This window comes from Pinus tabuliformis, chromosome Q, assembly GCF_031772625.1.
Source record: "Pinus tabuliformis cultivar Carrire ecotype Pingquan chromosome Q, CPIR1, whole genome shotgun sequence".
NCBI classification, from domain to species: domain Eukaryota; kingdom Viridiplantae; phylum Streptophyta; class Pinopsida; order Pinales; family Pinaceae; genus Pinus; species Pinus tabuliformis.
Genome location: NC_142296.1, coordinates 1,273,407,036 through 1,273,425,366, shown reverse-complemented (window position 1 = coordinate 1,273,425,366; position 18,331 = coordinate 1,273,407,036). Strand labels below are relative to the sequence as shown.

General features: G+C 35.2%; 1 pseudogene; it reads right to left on the bottom strand.

Moving 5' to 3' along the window:
* Positions 1-488: 488 nt before the first annotated feature.
* Positions 489-1,365, bottom strand: LOC149224490 (organic cation/carnitine transporter 4 pseudogene; annotated as a pseudogene).
* Between the last annotated feature and the right edge of the window lie 16,966 nt (positions 1,366-18,331).

Sequence of the window (18,331 nt, the reverse complement as noted above, 5' to 3'; positions counted from 1 at the left end):
TACTCGATCGGTTTAATGAGACAAGTAAGAAACTTGCAAACTAATGACACTAAGTAAGTTAAAAGACAGGAGAATGGAAAAAAGGGATGCATGGAAGGTGTTGAGTATGAAATGATATAGCCACTCTATTTTAATTTATTTAGGCTTATTATTCTTAATGAGGTTGGACAAGTCCCTATATGGTTACACTTCACTAGAAGGAGGATATAACCACAAAAATGAAATAATGCAACAAGTATAACTTCCAAGCATCATGACTCATTTCCAACTTCAACCCACAATCTTTACATCCCAATATAATAAATGAAAAATATTCTTATGAATAAATGACTAATGTACCTCATGCGTGTTGAGTCTCCATCATTAGATGAGTACACTTATTTCAAAAAATGACCTGAGCATATGAGAAAGATGCATCACAAGAGTTGTGTATGTGGATAATGTCAATTATTATTTCTATAATGTGAATCATGGAGGGATGATGATTATTATCTCATGATGCCCATGGCTTCTTTCAGCCTGCCCTTCACCAGGTACCACCACGGGGACTCCCAAACGAATGGCAGAACGAAGATGCAATACACGGCCGAGGGAATCGAACCTGTGACGTACAGATATCTCCAGTTGCCGGAAAAGTAGGACAGAGCCGACAGCATTGCTATGCCGAGAGAAAAGAAGTAGAAAGTCGACATGCCAACCGGTGCTCTCTTGGACGGTCCGACGGCTTCCGTCGCCAAGACGAACGACGACAACCCCAGGCCACCATTGCTAATTCCCGTCAATAGACGGAGAATTAAATAAACCCAGAAATTCGGCGACATTGCCGTCAAGAAACCAAAAATGGCATTGCAGATGCAGACCAACTTCAGGACACCCTCACACCCCAGCGAAGAATCCGATAGATGCCCAGATATCCCTGCACCTGTATCAAAAAATAAATCAGAAACTGAAAGAAAATCTTAATGGCGATCAGCCGTCAGATATAAAAGCGCACAGGGGCTGAAAATATCAATTACCGAGCAAACACCCGACAAAGAACGTAGACTACAGAAACCCAACTTTGTATTTCTGGCCGCAGACGAGATCCCATCCGTAGACCGTCGAAACCCCGGGGCCTCCGTCCCAGTCCCATGAGGCCCGGTCCATGGAGCATATAGATCCCGTCGGGCTACAGGATTCGAACCTTGGCTTCACGGAAAGGAAATCCTCTAGGGTTTTCCATCCATTGCAATGCCAATGGGGTTCATAGTCGGCGAAAATCATGACCATCGTAGGAAAGGCCTCCAGTGTCTGTGCGAGGCTTGACAGCAAGAAATGCTTAATCTGCCACCGCCCGAACAATAACTCAGAAGACACAGAGGCCATTGGGTTGGGAGACAAAAGGACAGTGTGAGGATCAACGACCAAACTTCCTTCAATCGTCTAACACCACAAATCTACGGTCAACAATAAGACACGGCATCGGCTGGGGCAATTCATTTCAAAGGGAAACGCCTTACGGCGTAATGAATTGAATTTTGTATCCCAAACTCGGTCAACAATAAGACACGGCATCGGCTGGGGCAATTCATTTCAAAGGGAAACGCCTTACGGCGTAATGAATTGAATTTTGTATCCCAAACTGTTTTCGAAATTATATCCATATGGATTAACTGTTAATAGTTTTTGTGAAGATCTATGATAAACACTTCACTGTTTTTGTGGAGATCTATGATAAAGATCTATGATAAACACTTCACTGTTTTTGTGGAGATCTATGATAAACACTTGCACTAGTGGATCACTTTGAAGAATACCTGCAACCAGGGCAAAGCCATGTCCAAATGACTTGGTCAGCTAGCCAAATAATGCTAGAACATAAATTATAAACTAATGAATATATTCTCTATTCTCAGGAATCCTCTGCTTTTTATATTCGGATCATATAGATAATGAGATCAACATATATGAATCAGAATAAGTGATTAATAAACCAACACAAATCCACAATACAACGAAAGTCACCTTCCTGATCTTAAAATGACCTTGCATTCTACCACCAACCAGCATTTTCTATTAATTAATTTAACAAGAGTTCTCTCTTGTTTATTTAAACTGCATGACTCCATTAGGCCTGCACAAAATTTAATTTGAATATTATTAAATGCAGGCCTGCTAATGGTGATGGAGTAGTTGATGGCCACCATTTCCAAATCTTATATTAATTCGTAGAGATGGAAATCGTGCTATAAATATATATATATATATATATATATATATATATATATATATATATATATATATATATATATATATATATATATATATATATATATATATAGTTAGTCACATTAGCAATTATAATTCAATGGTGCTGGCTTGGGCATTGATTTTGAGAATATCATCATTCAAAATCAAAATTCAAGTAAGCAACCTGCCTACTCTTTCTGAATCAAAAAGGGAAGTTATTGGTTTTTTCTCATTTCAAGGATAATCTGTGTGTTATGAACTCACAAAGAGTTTATTATAGATAATAGAATTTTTCGTCCAATTTCTGTGTTGCAGGGTTTTTTTCTTTTCTTTTCTTAGTGTTGTTCCCTGCAATTGGAAGTTATATTGAGTGGTAGAGTCATCGTAACTGCTATGTATTAATCATGGATAGGGATCATTATGAATAATATGTACATGTGCATGGGAAATGATAAGCTCTTGCTGCTTGCTCTATTAATGATGAAGGGAAAGCGTGAACTTTCACAGGAAGTCCTTAATTTTTGGATTATTTGATGGCGTCTAAGCTGGCGGTAGAGGATAACTTTGACTTTCTCCATCCATGGCACTGAAATTCTATCTTCGCACAGATTTTCCTAAAGCTAGAATCTCATCAGAAAGCCTTTTCAACCTTAAATTTCCGATAAAACTTTAATGCTTTTAAATTGTTTAGGTGTGCGTATTATATGACTTGGAATTCTGAAACTGAGTCTAACTTGAGAGATTTTGAACCAGAACTCCTTGATGTGTCAGTCTTAATTATTCAAAATCATTGAAATTGGTACATCCAGGAATTTTACGAAGTAAAGATGGAATTGTACCACTAAGTAAGATAAAACAAGATGGATTTCTGCGACGAATTAATAGATCAAAACATCATAATGAGAGTCCATGAACTCATGGGTATCTTAATGTAGATAAAACTGAGTGAATGAGGAAACTTGCAGGCATAAAGTAGAAACCTGAGCTTAGAGAAGCCAAAAAGCACAGTAGATTTTGGAATGGAAATAAGCTTTCCTATTTTGGGTATTCTAAGATATCTGTTTTTGTATTTGAAAAATCAGGTGACGTGGCAAATTTATCTCGACACCAGACTTGTGACTGAATTCTGATAATGTTGGTCTGTGATGAACAATTGAAAGGCTACAGTCCTTAATGTGAATAACCTATGCAAAATTATCTTTAACTGCTTCAATATAAATGAGTTCCATGGCCTTACAAGAAGGAAAAGTGTCTGATACCAACTTGACAACTTCTGATAAAAACAGCATACATGATACAGTACAGAAAATCATACAAAATATTACGAGTTCAAGAAGAGAATTTGTTGGTGGAAGTACTCTGGTAGAGGATCTCGATGCTGAAGGTGCATTCAAATATCATAGAAGCAAAAGCAACCGAAAAAATCCCAAGTACTTTCAGAAAAGAAAACTTGTTGCTGGAAAGAGCAAATCTACATCTTCAAGATCATTCAAAATATACCAGGGATTTACCGATGAAAACCATCCTGCAGCTCTGAATTCCTTCCATGAGTTTACACTGCCTGTAGATGAAGATGATTTTTCATTGATTAGTTCTCCCGCTAATACTTGCAAAGAAGAAAGCTTCGAACTTGTTTTAGATGACAATGGGGCTTATACTATAGACCCTTACATTGGGCCTTATGATCATAAAACTTTAAGGGAGGAAAATCTGCAAAACAACATCGATATACAAAGAAATGTTGAAGAGTTTGGGGGTTGTCAAACAATTTCAAGAAATGGATGCAGACTTCCTTGGTCCTGGTCTGGAAGGCGAAATGGTAGAGGTAAAAAATTGAAGGGCATCAGAGGGAAGAGGTTTTCATGTGGTGTGCTGGTTGCCAATAGGAGAAAATCACTCTCTGATTCTGCTAGTACTCTGCACTATCAAGAACCTATTCAATTTGAATATGTTACAGATTTTTCTTCCTCGGATTGCTCCTATTCAAAGGATGAAACCCCATTGGTCAGATCCCCCCCACACGAATGTTTTAACCTTGGACTCGCCTCTGGACGATTATGGTGATTCTCCCCATGTAAACAACAGACGTTTCAGTGAGCTAGATCTCCATCCTCTCATCAAAACTCATCACAGGACCAGAAAGTCAGGGATTAGTGAATATGAGACAGAGGAGGAATCCTTACAGATGAGGACTAACAAAAACATGTTAGTGAATAGAAGCTTGAGTCAAAAGTACAGTCCCAAGTCTTTCGAGGAACTGGTTGGGTAGAGAATTATTGCTCAAGCTCTTTCCAGTGCAATTAACAAAGATAAGATTGCACCCTTTTATCTTTTTCATGGGCCCAGAGGTACAGGGAAGACATCTGTTGCAAGAATATTTGGTTTTTCTTTGAATTGCATGGCTGATTGCAATGCAAAGCCCTGTGGAAATTGCAACGGGGGAAAGAATAAGAATAAAGAATAAGAAAGCTTTCGCCAACAGAGAACAAGAATGCCGAGGAGCCATGAAATGAGTGACCACAAAGTAGAGCGATCAAGTGAAGAACTGGTGTGAACTGGTGTGAATATTCGGCTGACTGTGTACCATGGCTTTTCTGTCACCTTCTTCACTGCCGAATGGATGGACGGCTCTCCTCACCACACCCTGCCATCTTCGTCAAGGGACATGATCCGCTTCATAGAGCTCCCTGATGTTCAGATCGAAGGGGATCGAGGTGCCTCAGATTGCTGTCCTCTCTCATCCATCCACAGACGCTTGGCCTCTCTTCGCTGACGCTTGGTTTCTAAAAAGGCCGATGATCTAATGGTTGGAGTTTATTCCATCGTCTAACAATCGATCTAAGGGCCCATAACGAGACACCGCGGCACGGAGGGGAGTTCCTCTCAGAAGGAACGCCTTACAGCGTAATAATTTTCGGATCTGGCAAAATGACATTCATTTCATTCAACGTCTCTGACATTCATTTCGGTCAGCGTCTCTGATATTTGATTTGGTCTTTTGCTATATTCGATTTCTTTCCCTGTCATGCAAGCATGCCCTTTTCCGATCCGGGAATATTACGATGCAATATGGCTGTTTTAGAACACTGGAAAGATCCCTTAGGCTAAAAGGCCATTTGAGGCAGCCTTCTTGTACAGATGAGATGGTCCCTACGCATCAAACGTTTCTCTGAGGATTTGAACCGGTTTGGGTGTATGGATAACCCCTGCTTTACCATCTAACCAAGTTTCTGATGAGATATTTGATTTTGTTTTCACCATGACATCTTTCTTCAATGGGCATGCCAGTTCCGTCTAACAGATTTATATTAGGCTGTGCCAATTTCTGCGAAATCAAACAAAGACGAAGTAAGTGGTAGAGCCTGTGGATTCCACATGTCATATTACCGAAAGATTGTGTCATCTCGTCCTTTTTTTTTCGACAAATTTATCGTTAGCCTCGTCACCTTTCAAAGGAATCTATTAAAGAATGACTGATCTGTTGAATTAAGAATTTCTGCAATTCTGAATGCGATGAATCTAGGCTGTTGAATTAATGCTCTTGGAATTAAGCGTTCTTTAAGCCTAAATGAAAGTAATCAAAGTCGTATTTTAAATCTTAACTAAAACAAAAGCAATACAACCAGAATTCCAAGAACTTTATATTAAGTGCTTCATTTACCTTTAACGCGCTCTTACCCATAAGCATGACTTGGACCGTAACATGTTACTAAAATTATGAAATGTTACTTATGTTACTTATGTTACTGATTTTAGTAACTTATGAAATAAATGTAACATATGAACATTATACCCATAACAAGTTTTATATAGACCGTATACAATATATCTGTATACGCAATATATAATGTGAGAGAAATGTATGGAAGTATTGTAATATTGTTTGAAGCACATTATTAAGCAGGTCATAAAGGAATTGTGGCAGACCGTATTTTTTATTTTTGATATTGAATACATTCTTTATTTATTTAATGGTAAGATCAAATGGATTTTTTCAATTGTAAATCGTTTTGATGTGCAAAGTAGTTCTGATCATGTTTTAAGAACAAGCGTCCAACTCTTATTGGGATTATAGGCTAAGAGGTTTCCTTTTGATAAAAATAAACACGAGATCTTTAAAAGTGTTATATGAAGTTTTTTAATTATATCACTTTTTGAAGAACAAAGTTTTTTTTTGATCATGTGGTAAGAGCCAGTGCCCCTTAACTTTTTAAGGTAATCCAGCATTTTTATTATTTGATAATTATTTTTATGGAAGAGTAAACTTGGTCATATTTTCAAATGGATGTCTTTATGTAGCAAGGCTTCTGGCTGACACATCTAGTGGTGTAGTTAGCAGCCTTAAAGACTTGCACAATTTGTGTGTTAGCGTGTGCCATGCTATTCAATATATGTTTATATGATGGTTCTTGAATTCGTTAGCCGCGTCTCCTGATCCCATCATTATCGAATAATGGCACTCTGTAAATTTTATAATTGATTACATATTCATTGTAAAATTTACGCTGAACTTAAGGACAGAGCCTGAAGTCAAGCCAGCGAGCCTTCGAACTGCATTTGCTATGCAAGTGCAAAGTAGATCAACGCTGCTTCAGTTAATCTCCGGGTTAAGTTTTGTTTATGCAACAAAATAATGTCTAGTGATCCATATGATTTTAATTAATTAGAGAATAGCCACAGCATCTTTAATTAAATAAAATTATATATTGATTGGCAAGATCACATAAAGATTATTTAGACATTAAATTGTAATTAATTACACTGAATATAATAAATTTTATCCCACAGGAATTTTTATTATATTTATGTAATTAATTAGGATAAAATTTCATAACCTACCCACAGGAGTTATGAATTAATAAGTTTTATCATAAAGTTTTATTGAATCTGTTTGAATTAAAAATTTAGCCCATAGGCAATTTTTATGTCATTTGATTCAATTCTTTTTAGCATGTTTTACATTGGTAGAACATGAAAGTTTATTAAGCCTCAACATAAGCATGTGATTCTTTATTTTGATGCAGCAGTACAACTTGCAAATTTCTCTGAAATTCGTTCTGACATTCCCGAACTTGAAGAAGTAATCTCGTTGTTTGTTATGAATATGATATGGTTAATGTTAATATTAACACATGGTGGATTGATTCTGGATCAACAATTCACATTTCGAATACCTTGCAAAGGTTTGCAAAACCTAAGGAAGCCAGTGGGAAGTGAGCAAAGCATCTTATCAGGAAACAAGATGGGCTCGCATGTGGAACCTATAAGAACATGTTATTTAACTTTAAGTAGTGGCTTTGTTTTGGAGTTAGAAAAGACCTTTTATGTTCCAAGTTTTTCAAGAAACTTGATTTCAGTTTCAAGGCTTGTACCTTTTGGATATTCCTTAAACTTTTCAGAAAAATCTTTCAGTCTATTCTATAAATCTGATTATGTTGGGAATGGCATTTTTTCTAATGGTCTTTACTGCATTAATTTACAAAACAAAGTCACATATGATTCAACGCATGTTCACACTGGCACTAAAAGATGTGTTATTAATGAAGATTCCTCTAAATTATGGCACCGGAGACTAGGTCATATCTCCATAGATAGAATTAAAAGATTGGTAAATGAAGGAATACTTAATACTCTAGATTTTACTGATCTTGAGACTTGTGTGGACTGCATAAAGGGAAAGCAGACCAACAAGTCAAAGAAAGGTGCCAATAGGAGTTCAGACATATTAGAAATCATACATACTTACAGATTTTCACAAGGATTATGGAATCAAGAAATGCAAAGTTTCTTGAAAATGACTTGATCAGTGGGAGCGATCAAACCAGAAACATAGTTTCTGAGAAAGATCATTCAGAATCTCAACCTTCCACTTCAAGTGAAAGATTGGTTATTGTTCATAGCACCCCTCAAGTACAAACTGGTGTTGAATAACCAATTGTTGAAGTTCCACAAGCTGCTGATGACATTCCAGTAGATCAAGGAGTTCAAGAGTTGCCAAGAACTTTTGAACAACAAGTTGAACCACATACTTCTCAGGAATATGATGGTACAACATTAAGAAGATCTACTAGACCTAAGAGATCAGCAATTCCTAATGTATGCTCAAGTCTGCACAAGACCTGACATTGCATTTGTTGGGACGATATCAGAGTGATCCAGGTTTAGACCACTGGAGAGCTGCAAAGAAAGTAATGAGGTACCTTCAAGGGACCAAAGACTACATGCTTATGTATAGACGGACGAACAACTTGGAAGTAACTGGCTACTCAGATTCTGACTTTGCTGAATGTGTTGATTCACACAAATCAACATCAGGATACATTTGCCAAGCAGACCTTGATTGCCACTTCCACTATGGAAGCCGAGTTCGTCTCCTGTTTGAAGCGACTTTACATGGTGTATGGCTTAAGAATTTCATGTCTGGGCTTAGAATTATGGATTCTATATCTAAGCCATTGAGAATATATTGTGATAATTCAGCTACTGGTTTTATGACTAAAAAAGTGGGAGTCGAAATAAACACATCGACATTAAGTATTTAGCTATAAGGGAACGTGTTAAAGAAAAGAAAGTGGTCATTGAGCACGTCAGCACTGAGTTAATGATCGCTGATCTTTTGACTAAGGGCATGCCACCATTTAAATTCAAGGATCATGTATTGAATATGGGACTTGGTTCCATTATGCAATTTTTCATTGTATGGACAATGATAATGAAATTCTTAATTATTGTGATGTTTTTTCTCATATTTATAAGCACCTTAAGTTGATTTGAGAAAATTCATTTAAGAAGGACCAAGAATAAACATAAGGTTTATTCATTAAGAAATTGTTGCCACATAAATTATAATAAGAATAAATGCATAGTAATACATGGAAGATAATACTCATCATAAGAGGACTTATCGCCATGATTCATGTATCTATTACTTAATACAGATTATCAATGGTTTTTAAGTTGAGACATTAAGTTTGGAAGTATGGACCAAGTGGGAGAATGTTAAGCTCCATTGATTTTACACAAAAGCTACCTTGATTTATGGAATTGCAGCTTTTCTTAACTTATGGAAACCAACTGCAGTAGTTTCCTTAAGTTAAGAAAATCAACTGCAATTACTAAATTTATAATTGGGAGCTACTAAAGTGGTCCATTACTTTGATCTGATCTCTACCTTGATTTGTGGTTTTTCTAACACATAGCTTTTAGAAGCTTGATGGGAGCTTAGCTATATGTTCATCTGTTTGGTCCCCAAGCTCCTATCTCAATCCCCTTCAGTTCTACACCATCTAGCTGAGATAGCAGAGCTTGGAAGTGCCTTCAGATCAGCTGTCTTCTTTCCTTTTTGCATGTGCAGCTGGAGCATGGTGTTTCAGAAGGAAATTGCATCAACAGTTTCACCAATGGCTGGAGGTAATCCGTATCCCTGGGAATTAAGATTCAGTGATTCTTTTCAGTTCTTTCCGCATGCAGAATCGTTGTTTAAGTTTATTAGTTTTCTAACATTTCGAGGATTTTATATGGATGCTCTAAATATGATTTTTTTTCTTTTAATATTATAATTGAGTACTAATTCAATATTATGGTCCAATCTCAAATAAGATTATATATGGATGCTCCAAGTATGATTCTTTTTCTGTTAATATTATAATTGAGTACTAATTCAATATTATGGTCCAATCTCAAGTAGGATTATATATGGATGCTCCAAGTATGATTCTTTTTCTGTTAATATTATAATTGAATACCAATTCAATATTATGGTCCAATCTCAAATAGGATTATATATGGATGCTCCAAATATGATTCTTTTTTAGTTAATATTATAATTGAATACCAATTCAATAGTATGGTCCAATCTCAAGTAAGATTATATATGGATGCTCCAAGTATGATTCTTTTTCTGTTAATATTATAATTGAATACCAATTCAATATTATGGTCCAATCTCAAGTAGGATTATATAAGGATGCTCCAACTATGATTATTTTTCTGTTAATATTCTAATTGAATACCAATTCAATATTATGGTTCAATCTCAAGTAGGATTATATATGGATGCTCCAAGTATGATTCTTTTTCTATTAATATTATAAGTGAATACCAATTCAATATTAATAATACTTTAATAATAATATCAATATAACAATTTTTTTTTATTGGAAATATGGTTCCTCTGAGCATGATTCCTTTTTTGTTAATATTATAATTGAATACTAACTCAATATTAATAGTAATTTAATAATAATATTAATATAATATTTTTTTTTGTTTTTGGAAACACAATATTTTGTATTATTATTGAAAAAGGCATGAAGCTTTCAATTGGAAAAAAAAACTTATCTATATAGTTATTTTTATGAATATTATAATTGAATACTAACTCAATATTAATATCAATTCAATAATTTAATAATAATCTTAACACTAAGTTAATATTAGCACAATAACCTATTTTTTGGAAAAGGAACAATTTGTATTACTATTGAAAAAAGAAATTACATATCATACACCATCCATGTCAAGCAGGATTATATATGGTTGCTAGGGCATGATTCCTTTTCTATTAATATTATAATTGAATACTAACTCAATATTAATAGTAATTTAATAATATTATTAATATAATATTTTTTTTGTTTTTGAAAACACATTATTTTGTATTATTATTGAAAAAGGCATTCCTTCACTTGAAAAGAAAAACCTATCTACCTAGTTATTTCTATTTCTATTATAATTGAATATTAATACCAATTCAATAATTCAATAATAATCTTAACACTAAGTTAATATTAGCACAATAACCTATTTTCTTGGAAACACAACAATTTGTATTACTATTCAAAAAAGAAATTACATATCATGCACCATCCAACTCAAGAAGGATTATATATGGTTGCTAAGGGCATGATTCCTTTTTCTATTAATATTATAATTGAATACTAACTCAATATTAATAGTAATTTAATAACAATATTAATATAATAACTTTCTTTTTTTTTGGAGACACAACATTTTGTATTATTATTGGAAAATGCATGATTCTTTCCATTGAAAAAAAAAGAAAACCTATTCACCTAGTTATTTCTATTAATATTATAATTAAATAATAATTCAATATTAATACCAATTCAATAGTTTAATAATAATTTTAGCACTAAGTTAATATTAGCACAATAACCTTTTTTTTTTGGAAACACTACAATTTGTATTACTATTGAAAAAAGAGATTACATATCATGCACCATCCATATCCAAACGGCTCTAAAAGGCAATATAAAAAAAGTTAGAGGACTATAGGGAATTTCATAGGACTGGACTCCACATTACAAATCAAGTCAAAATACCAAGCTCCCAAGAGTCGAGACAAGTGAAGCCATATGAACAAAAACCAAATTCCAGGGGTCACATAGTCCGAGATGGCTAAATGATCATAGATACAATAAAATTTTAGCCTTGAATAGAAAAAGAGCCAGTTTGGTAAGGCAACAATAACATAAGCCATAATTTTCCATAGGTACAACATAGAGATAACTACTTGCAAAACGATTTTTCCACCAAAGTTTGACCTTGTAAATTGAACCAACCACAAACGTCTTGATCCATATAGGAGGAGGTCAACCATGTTTAGTTTTCCAGTGTTCTATGGCTAACATAAGCACTTATTGCAATTCTTCTTCAGTTAGCAATCAATTTCCAATATAATTCAATCTTACACTGTTATTCATTTTGTTTCTCTGGAACAAAACAAAAGTAAGGCATTGAAAAACCATGTGCATAGAAAAAAGAGTCAAACTAGGAGAACCACAAATATATCTTCATTTCATGAGCCATCCGCATTGTCCCGAGATTAAAAAAGAAAAACATCAGCAACATAAAGGCGTGTTCAACCATATAAACTAAAATTGTAAAATAATTTCCTAGTCTTAGTGCGAAGAAATAACAATAGGTCAAGATCACTACGAACTGGAGCATAGTATGGTCTCTAGGAGGATCAAAGATATCTCCTGAGGATGAGTCTGACACCAAATAATTCTCCACATGATTCAGGAAAGAATCAACGTCATTAAGTGTCAACCTGTGATTCCGTAAAATGTGCTTAATATCCTCTAGTGCAAAAAGGACATTGTAATTGTCAACTTGTTTGTCATTGAGAATTAATTTTAACAGAGTGCCCATCTATTGATGCAATATCTATTGATCCAAAGAGAGAGAATACAAGAAATGTAATCGTCTCTTCTGAAATATACCTAGGTCTGGAACCTGTTTTAGAACATCATCAACCACTTTCGATTTCTGAATGGTATGGGTGTTCTCCAAACTCTTATGACTCCAATAGGAAATTTTCTTTACACACCTTAAGGGAAACATTATCAAATAAAGTTGCTATTGTGTCAAAAGAAAAGGTTCAACCACATTTTATGACAACATTACCACCACCACCTGTTATACTTGTCATTCTTTGGTGAGGAGGCATGATAGAGGATGAAAGATAACAATGTAGACAACCGCTTAGAGTACCCTGCCAAAAAAAACAATAAAAATGGACGAGTCAATACTCCTTCAATACTAGACTGAAAAACAAACAAGTCATCCCCCAATTTCCATAAAAGAGGCCCAAATTCAAGAAGTTTTTGAAATTCACCACTTTCATTTGACATAATATACCAATAACTCCACCACCAAACTAAGATTCAAGAACCAAGAGTACCTGCTCATACCACAATTATAGACACAACCCCAAAGAGAAGTGACAACATAAAAAGGTGTAGTCAAACCGAAGGAAATAAATTTAACCCACAATTGACTTGAAACTTACCAAAATCACTAGCCTAGAGAAATTTAAAGTGATAAACTAGAGAAATCGACACAAAACACAAATTGAGAGTTGACCCTTTATTGATAAAGCAAGGAAACCCTGCACTTCAAAACTAGACTGACAAATACCCTAGATACCAACAACCACAAACCATAATAGTCAGGAATAACAAATACCTCTAAACTCACTATCAAGAAGAGGTGAATTAAAGTAAATAACCATTAACTCAAAGACAAGCCAAATATCTGTAAAATTTAAATAGAGAATGAAAAACATGAGCACCATGCTTGAACCAACATAAAAGAAAACCCAAAGAGGGTTCCCTCCTCCGAGACAGAGTCCAAAACCTTAGAAGGCAAACAAATCATTACAAAAATCAAATAGAAATACCAGATGCAAGAGGTTGAGGAGTGATCCTTGCATCCACTCCTCTTCTTAACATACCTCTTCCACCTTATAACACCCAACATGCATTTATAATGAATGGGCATCATGTGCAAAACCAAGTCCCATTACTTGTCGTGTGCCATGACATTGCCAAATGAAAACAGTTGTAAACCTGGCAGGCACATGACAATTGTATGTCTATTAAATCTTTTTTTGTTTGTTAATATTACAATAACCTATTATTAACAGAAAAAGGATTTAACACACATATAATTCTCATATTTTTTTGTGTTACAATTCCATGGAACGTGTGTCCATAAGTAATACAGAACAACAAACCAAAAATAAAGACAAAGCATGTTTCATAAACAAATCCATAAGCCAAGTTTCACAAATTTAAATGTTGTATAGTTATATTTTGATTTCACTTCTCATTAATTTTGATAAGTGATCATCATAGTCGTAATCATAGCTAATAAATTTATAAAATATTGGATAAATGTGAAAATGTGAACATTTATAAATGCTAAATAGTTATTACTAAAAACTCCATCTTATCATTTAAAAGGGACTAGGAAAATACACCAATATACACCAACATCTTTCATCCACAATAACAAATTAAGAAGGGACTAAGAATATATACCAACATCTTTCATCCAAAATAATAAATTAATATTTATAATTAGAAGAGATTAATATGTGAACATTTAATAATAGGGATACCCATCAACATAACTAGGACCAAAGAGACTTTAGGCTCAGACATTTCATGACATGTGTGCATTACATTTAGATTAAAAGACATTGAGTTTTGAGTTTCAATTGATTTGTTTATTTTTTTAAAATTTAAAATAAATATAAAAAATCATATATATTGTATTATTAATAAAATTTTGATTATGATATAATTATATTTTTATTAATTATATTTTTAGATTAATTAAATTAAAATTTTAACCAAAAATTAAGGTACCTTCAGTGTTAGGGGTCAATTATCACAAAACTTATCTTAGCTTTAGTCTCCTTTTCATTTGTAATTATGTTTTCATGATCTTGCTTGTCTTCATTTTTAAGAATGTTGTTATATAGAATGTTGATTGTTGTGTAAGATATGCCATGTGTATCACAAGATGTTAGTGATCGCAATTTATAAGTTGCAATGAATAAAATCATATGTCTACTGGATATAGATGAAACATGTTTATCTCTATTTATTTCTTTGGACAAACATTTCTCAAGTTTCCAAGATTCGAATGTAACATATCGAAAAAAATAATATTAAAGTTTTAAATCATTTTTATGTTTTTATTTTTTTTGGTCAAGTAAGAGTGGAGCCTTCAATTAATCGATAAAAGATTACATATGGTACATGTCTTAGTGTAAAGACCAACAAAAGATAGACCTGTTGATGGTTAATAGACAACAGGATCAACAAAACCCAAAATCATATATCACATCGCAGAGTTACAAAGACTCAAAATAATATGCACACAGGATTCTCGACTTGCCATATGCGATTTCCCTTTTCCATTGTTGATCTCGTCCACGAGATCTACGACTGTCTAAATATCGCATCGCACCATCATGTGATTTCATCTCTCTTGCATGCGATATGCGATAATATCTGGGCTTCAGATAAATTGAAACCATGCCTAATCTTCTCAGGTCTACTTGCCCAAGCCTTATCGCTCAATCTCCACCATCTATCTTACCTTTAATCCGACGATTAAGACTTCCTCCGATCAACAGAGTTTCTCGGTGATCCAGCACCAAAGATCAAAACCAATTTGATCTGACGGTCCACAATGACATCCATCGGATTACTTACACGACATTTAACAACCTTACGGAGCCGATAAGGATTATACAACCTTAATCTATAAAAATTCAAGTTCGCCCTTGAGGTTAAAGTTTGATCTCTTTACGGCCCAATATCCCTTGGATGACGAAGGCCATTAAATCCTACGATCTGCGACCCTTCATCTAGCATACAAATTAACTAGCTCTCAACCCCCATAGTTGACTATGACATAAGCATTGACTGTGGGATTGACGATTAGAATTTACCGTGGCATTTCAACCAAACTCAAGGACTTCCACTCTCTCCTACTCCTACTAGTCTACTGATCATCATCGATCCACCATGTCAATCTGATGGTCCAGATTGATTCTCGCCTTTCAACTTCCACCAATACTTAGGTTGAATCTCCGTCGTTCTTTTCTTAGCTCCATCTTATGTAACTTAAACCTAGCCGCCCATCACGAACAAATCTCATCTATTGATCTTCTAGATCCAATAGATACTGTGCATCAACACTTCACTTCTTCGCTAGTCTCTTCATTTTAGTTTTCACAGATAGTATTTACTATGGTTCTTCAACTAGGCACAAGGACTTCTGCTCTCTCCTACTTCCGCTTGTCTTCCTCCTGCTCATTATTCATGGTCTAGAAGTGCACCATATCTTTGGTAGCATGTCGATGACAATCATCACGTAGTTTACCAGAGGGTATAGAATCCCAATCATACCAAATATAGCTTTCCTTACATAGCAGTCCTTCATTTTCCAGATGATCAGCTAACATATTGTATTTTCTTCGAACATGAACGAAGCTGAAGGTTCTTAGGGTTCACAAGTTGGAATGAATCCGCTAAAAGACCTGCGATAACCTTTGATGTTTCGACACTTTCCAAGTGTCATTCCATTACACATTTTCTTGGCTACATTAATGACCAATTCAGAGTTAGCTTCAATGATGGCATTGTGTAAATTTGACTCTATCAGGATTTCTAGGCACTGCTCTAAGGCCATGAGCTCTGCCATGTTATTAGTGGCAGTCCCCACATGACTATCAAAGATATCCTTTATGTGCCCCTACTCATCTCTTATGACATTGCCAAATCCAGCCATCCCTGGGGTGCCCTTAGAAGCCCCGTCAATATTGAATTTCAGAAAACCATGACGAGGAGTCTGCCAGATATCTTTACCAACAGTGGTTTTTCTGACACCCTTGTTAGTGCCTTGGGGAACCAGAGAATGGAGACCCAATTGCAGCAATATGCTAGCATCTTCGAGTGATGAAGGGTCCTCAAGAATTTTCCACAAAAGGGCTTGTACGGTATCTTTGAGCTGTCGTAAAATTTGGACAATGATGTTTTGGGTTGAGCTTGTTTTGTTCTTGAAAATCCTGCCATTAGGTTCTTTCTAGACATCCCATAAAATAAAGCTAGAACCAGAGTCCATGCCTTGTTAATTATTTCATTACCTAAGAAGTCTTTCCTCTAATTCTTCAAAGTGTTGGTGATGTTGAGTTTGTCCCTGTCAGTTTGACTAAAGACTAAGGATGCTCAATCCCACAAGGTTGAGGTGAAGGGGTAGAGGTTTAGTAAATGTTCCAGTGTCTCCTCCTATAATCCACATAGATGGAATTTGGATGGGCCAACAAATCCCCTTTTTAGAAGATTATCCCATGTGAGAATTTTCTTTTGGGGAACCAACCACATAAACAACTTGATTTTCATCCATTGTAATTTCTGCCAAAGGTCATTCCAAACCTGATCAGGGTTTGGATAATCAAAATATAGGGCCATGTGTTTAGCTTCTTTGAGGTTAAAGGTGCCTTCGGCATTTCTACCCTACCTCAATTGGTCAGAAGAGGATGACACCAAAGTCTTCCTCTGCTCCAGGTCAAGAGAAAGGGAATCCGCCTGGGCCTTCAAAGGACTCTCTTCACTATAACTAAGATCCTTCCACATTCTCCATTTACCATTGTCCCTTACCTGATCCCAGAAGTCACTTACCATAAGTAAACCTTTTTCGTCAGTGTCATTTTTGAGAGCGGTTATTTTTTCTCTAAACATATTTGGTTCCTGCTACTAGTTATCCTCCCAAAACCATGCAAGGTTCCCAGCTCGGATATCCCAAAAACTATGTTGCTGGAAAATGGATCTATTCTCCCAAGAAAGGTTCCAAATGTGGGAGCACTTGATGAGCCCTGTTAGTGTTGGTATCTTCATCCCTCCGTCAATGATCAAATTCTCTTGTTGCATTGCATATTAGGTGTCTCGCCCAGTCAGCTACATTCCATTAGGAGCATGGATCATCTGATGGTAGTGGCTTGTTATACATTTTTCCTCATGTCCTTTACCTGCTAGCCCATTTCCATCCATTTAGATTGTCTGCAGTCAATTTCTGTTTTTTCTTAAATCTACAAGGATCATTTTTAGAGTTTGAGTTTAATTAGGTCTAAGGTTTCATCAAAAAGGTCTTCAAAATGTTCAATAATGGTCAGTAGGAACATGAGGAGGTTGAATAAAGTCCCAGTACCAATAATTTCATAATCACATGCTCATAAATGTATTTTTCCTCAAAACCCTGTTTTGAGGAAAAATGGAGTATTGTATGTTTTTATGTATAAATTGATGTAATTTCAGTGCTTTCATATGTAAATAACTTCAATGGAAACTCTGGTCACCTTTCTAAGCTTCAGAAACTCCATCCCCTACAAGGCAAACAAAAAATCAAATCATTCAGTTCATCAAAGGCAAAAATAAAGTAAACTGCCCAAAAAACAAAGTTTAAAAGTAAGTCACAATGCAAACATTACAAAAGTGGGTTTTATGAATGAAAAATCAAAATCCCTTGTATATAAATTATTTTTCATGTTCAAAGAGCTCATTTGCATTCAAAGAAGAAAGATCGAGCAAGAGAAGGCCATGTTGAACAAAGGGAGAAAGACTGCAGCAAAACTATGCAAGTTTGTGGGAGCGATGCATTGGGTGAGAGGCTTGGTGCATATAAGTGGCACGGCGCATTGGGCCAGCCACCACAGTGTAAAAAATACACTGGCATGATGCATATAAAAGGCACAGCGCATTGGGTTTGTTATGCGGCGCAT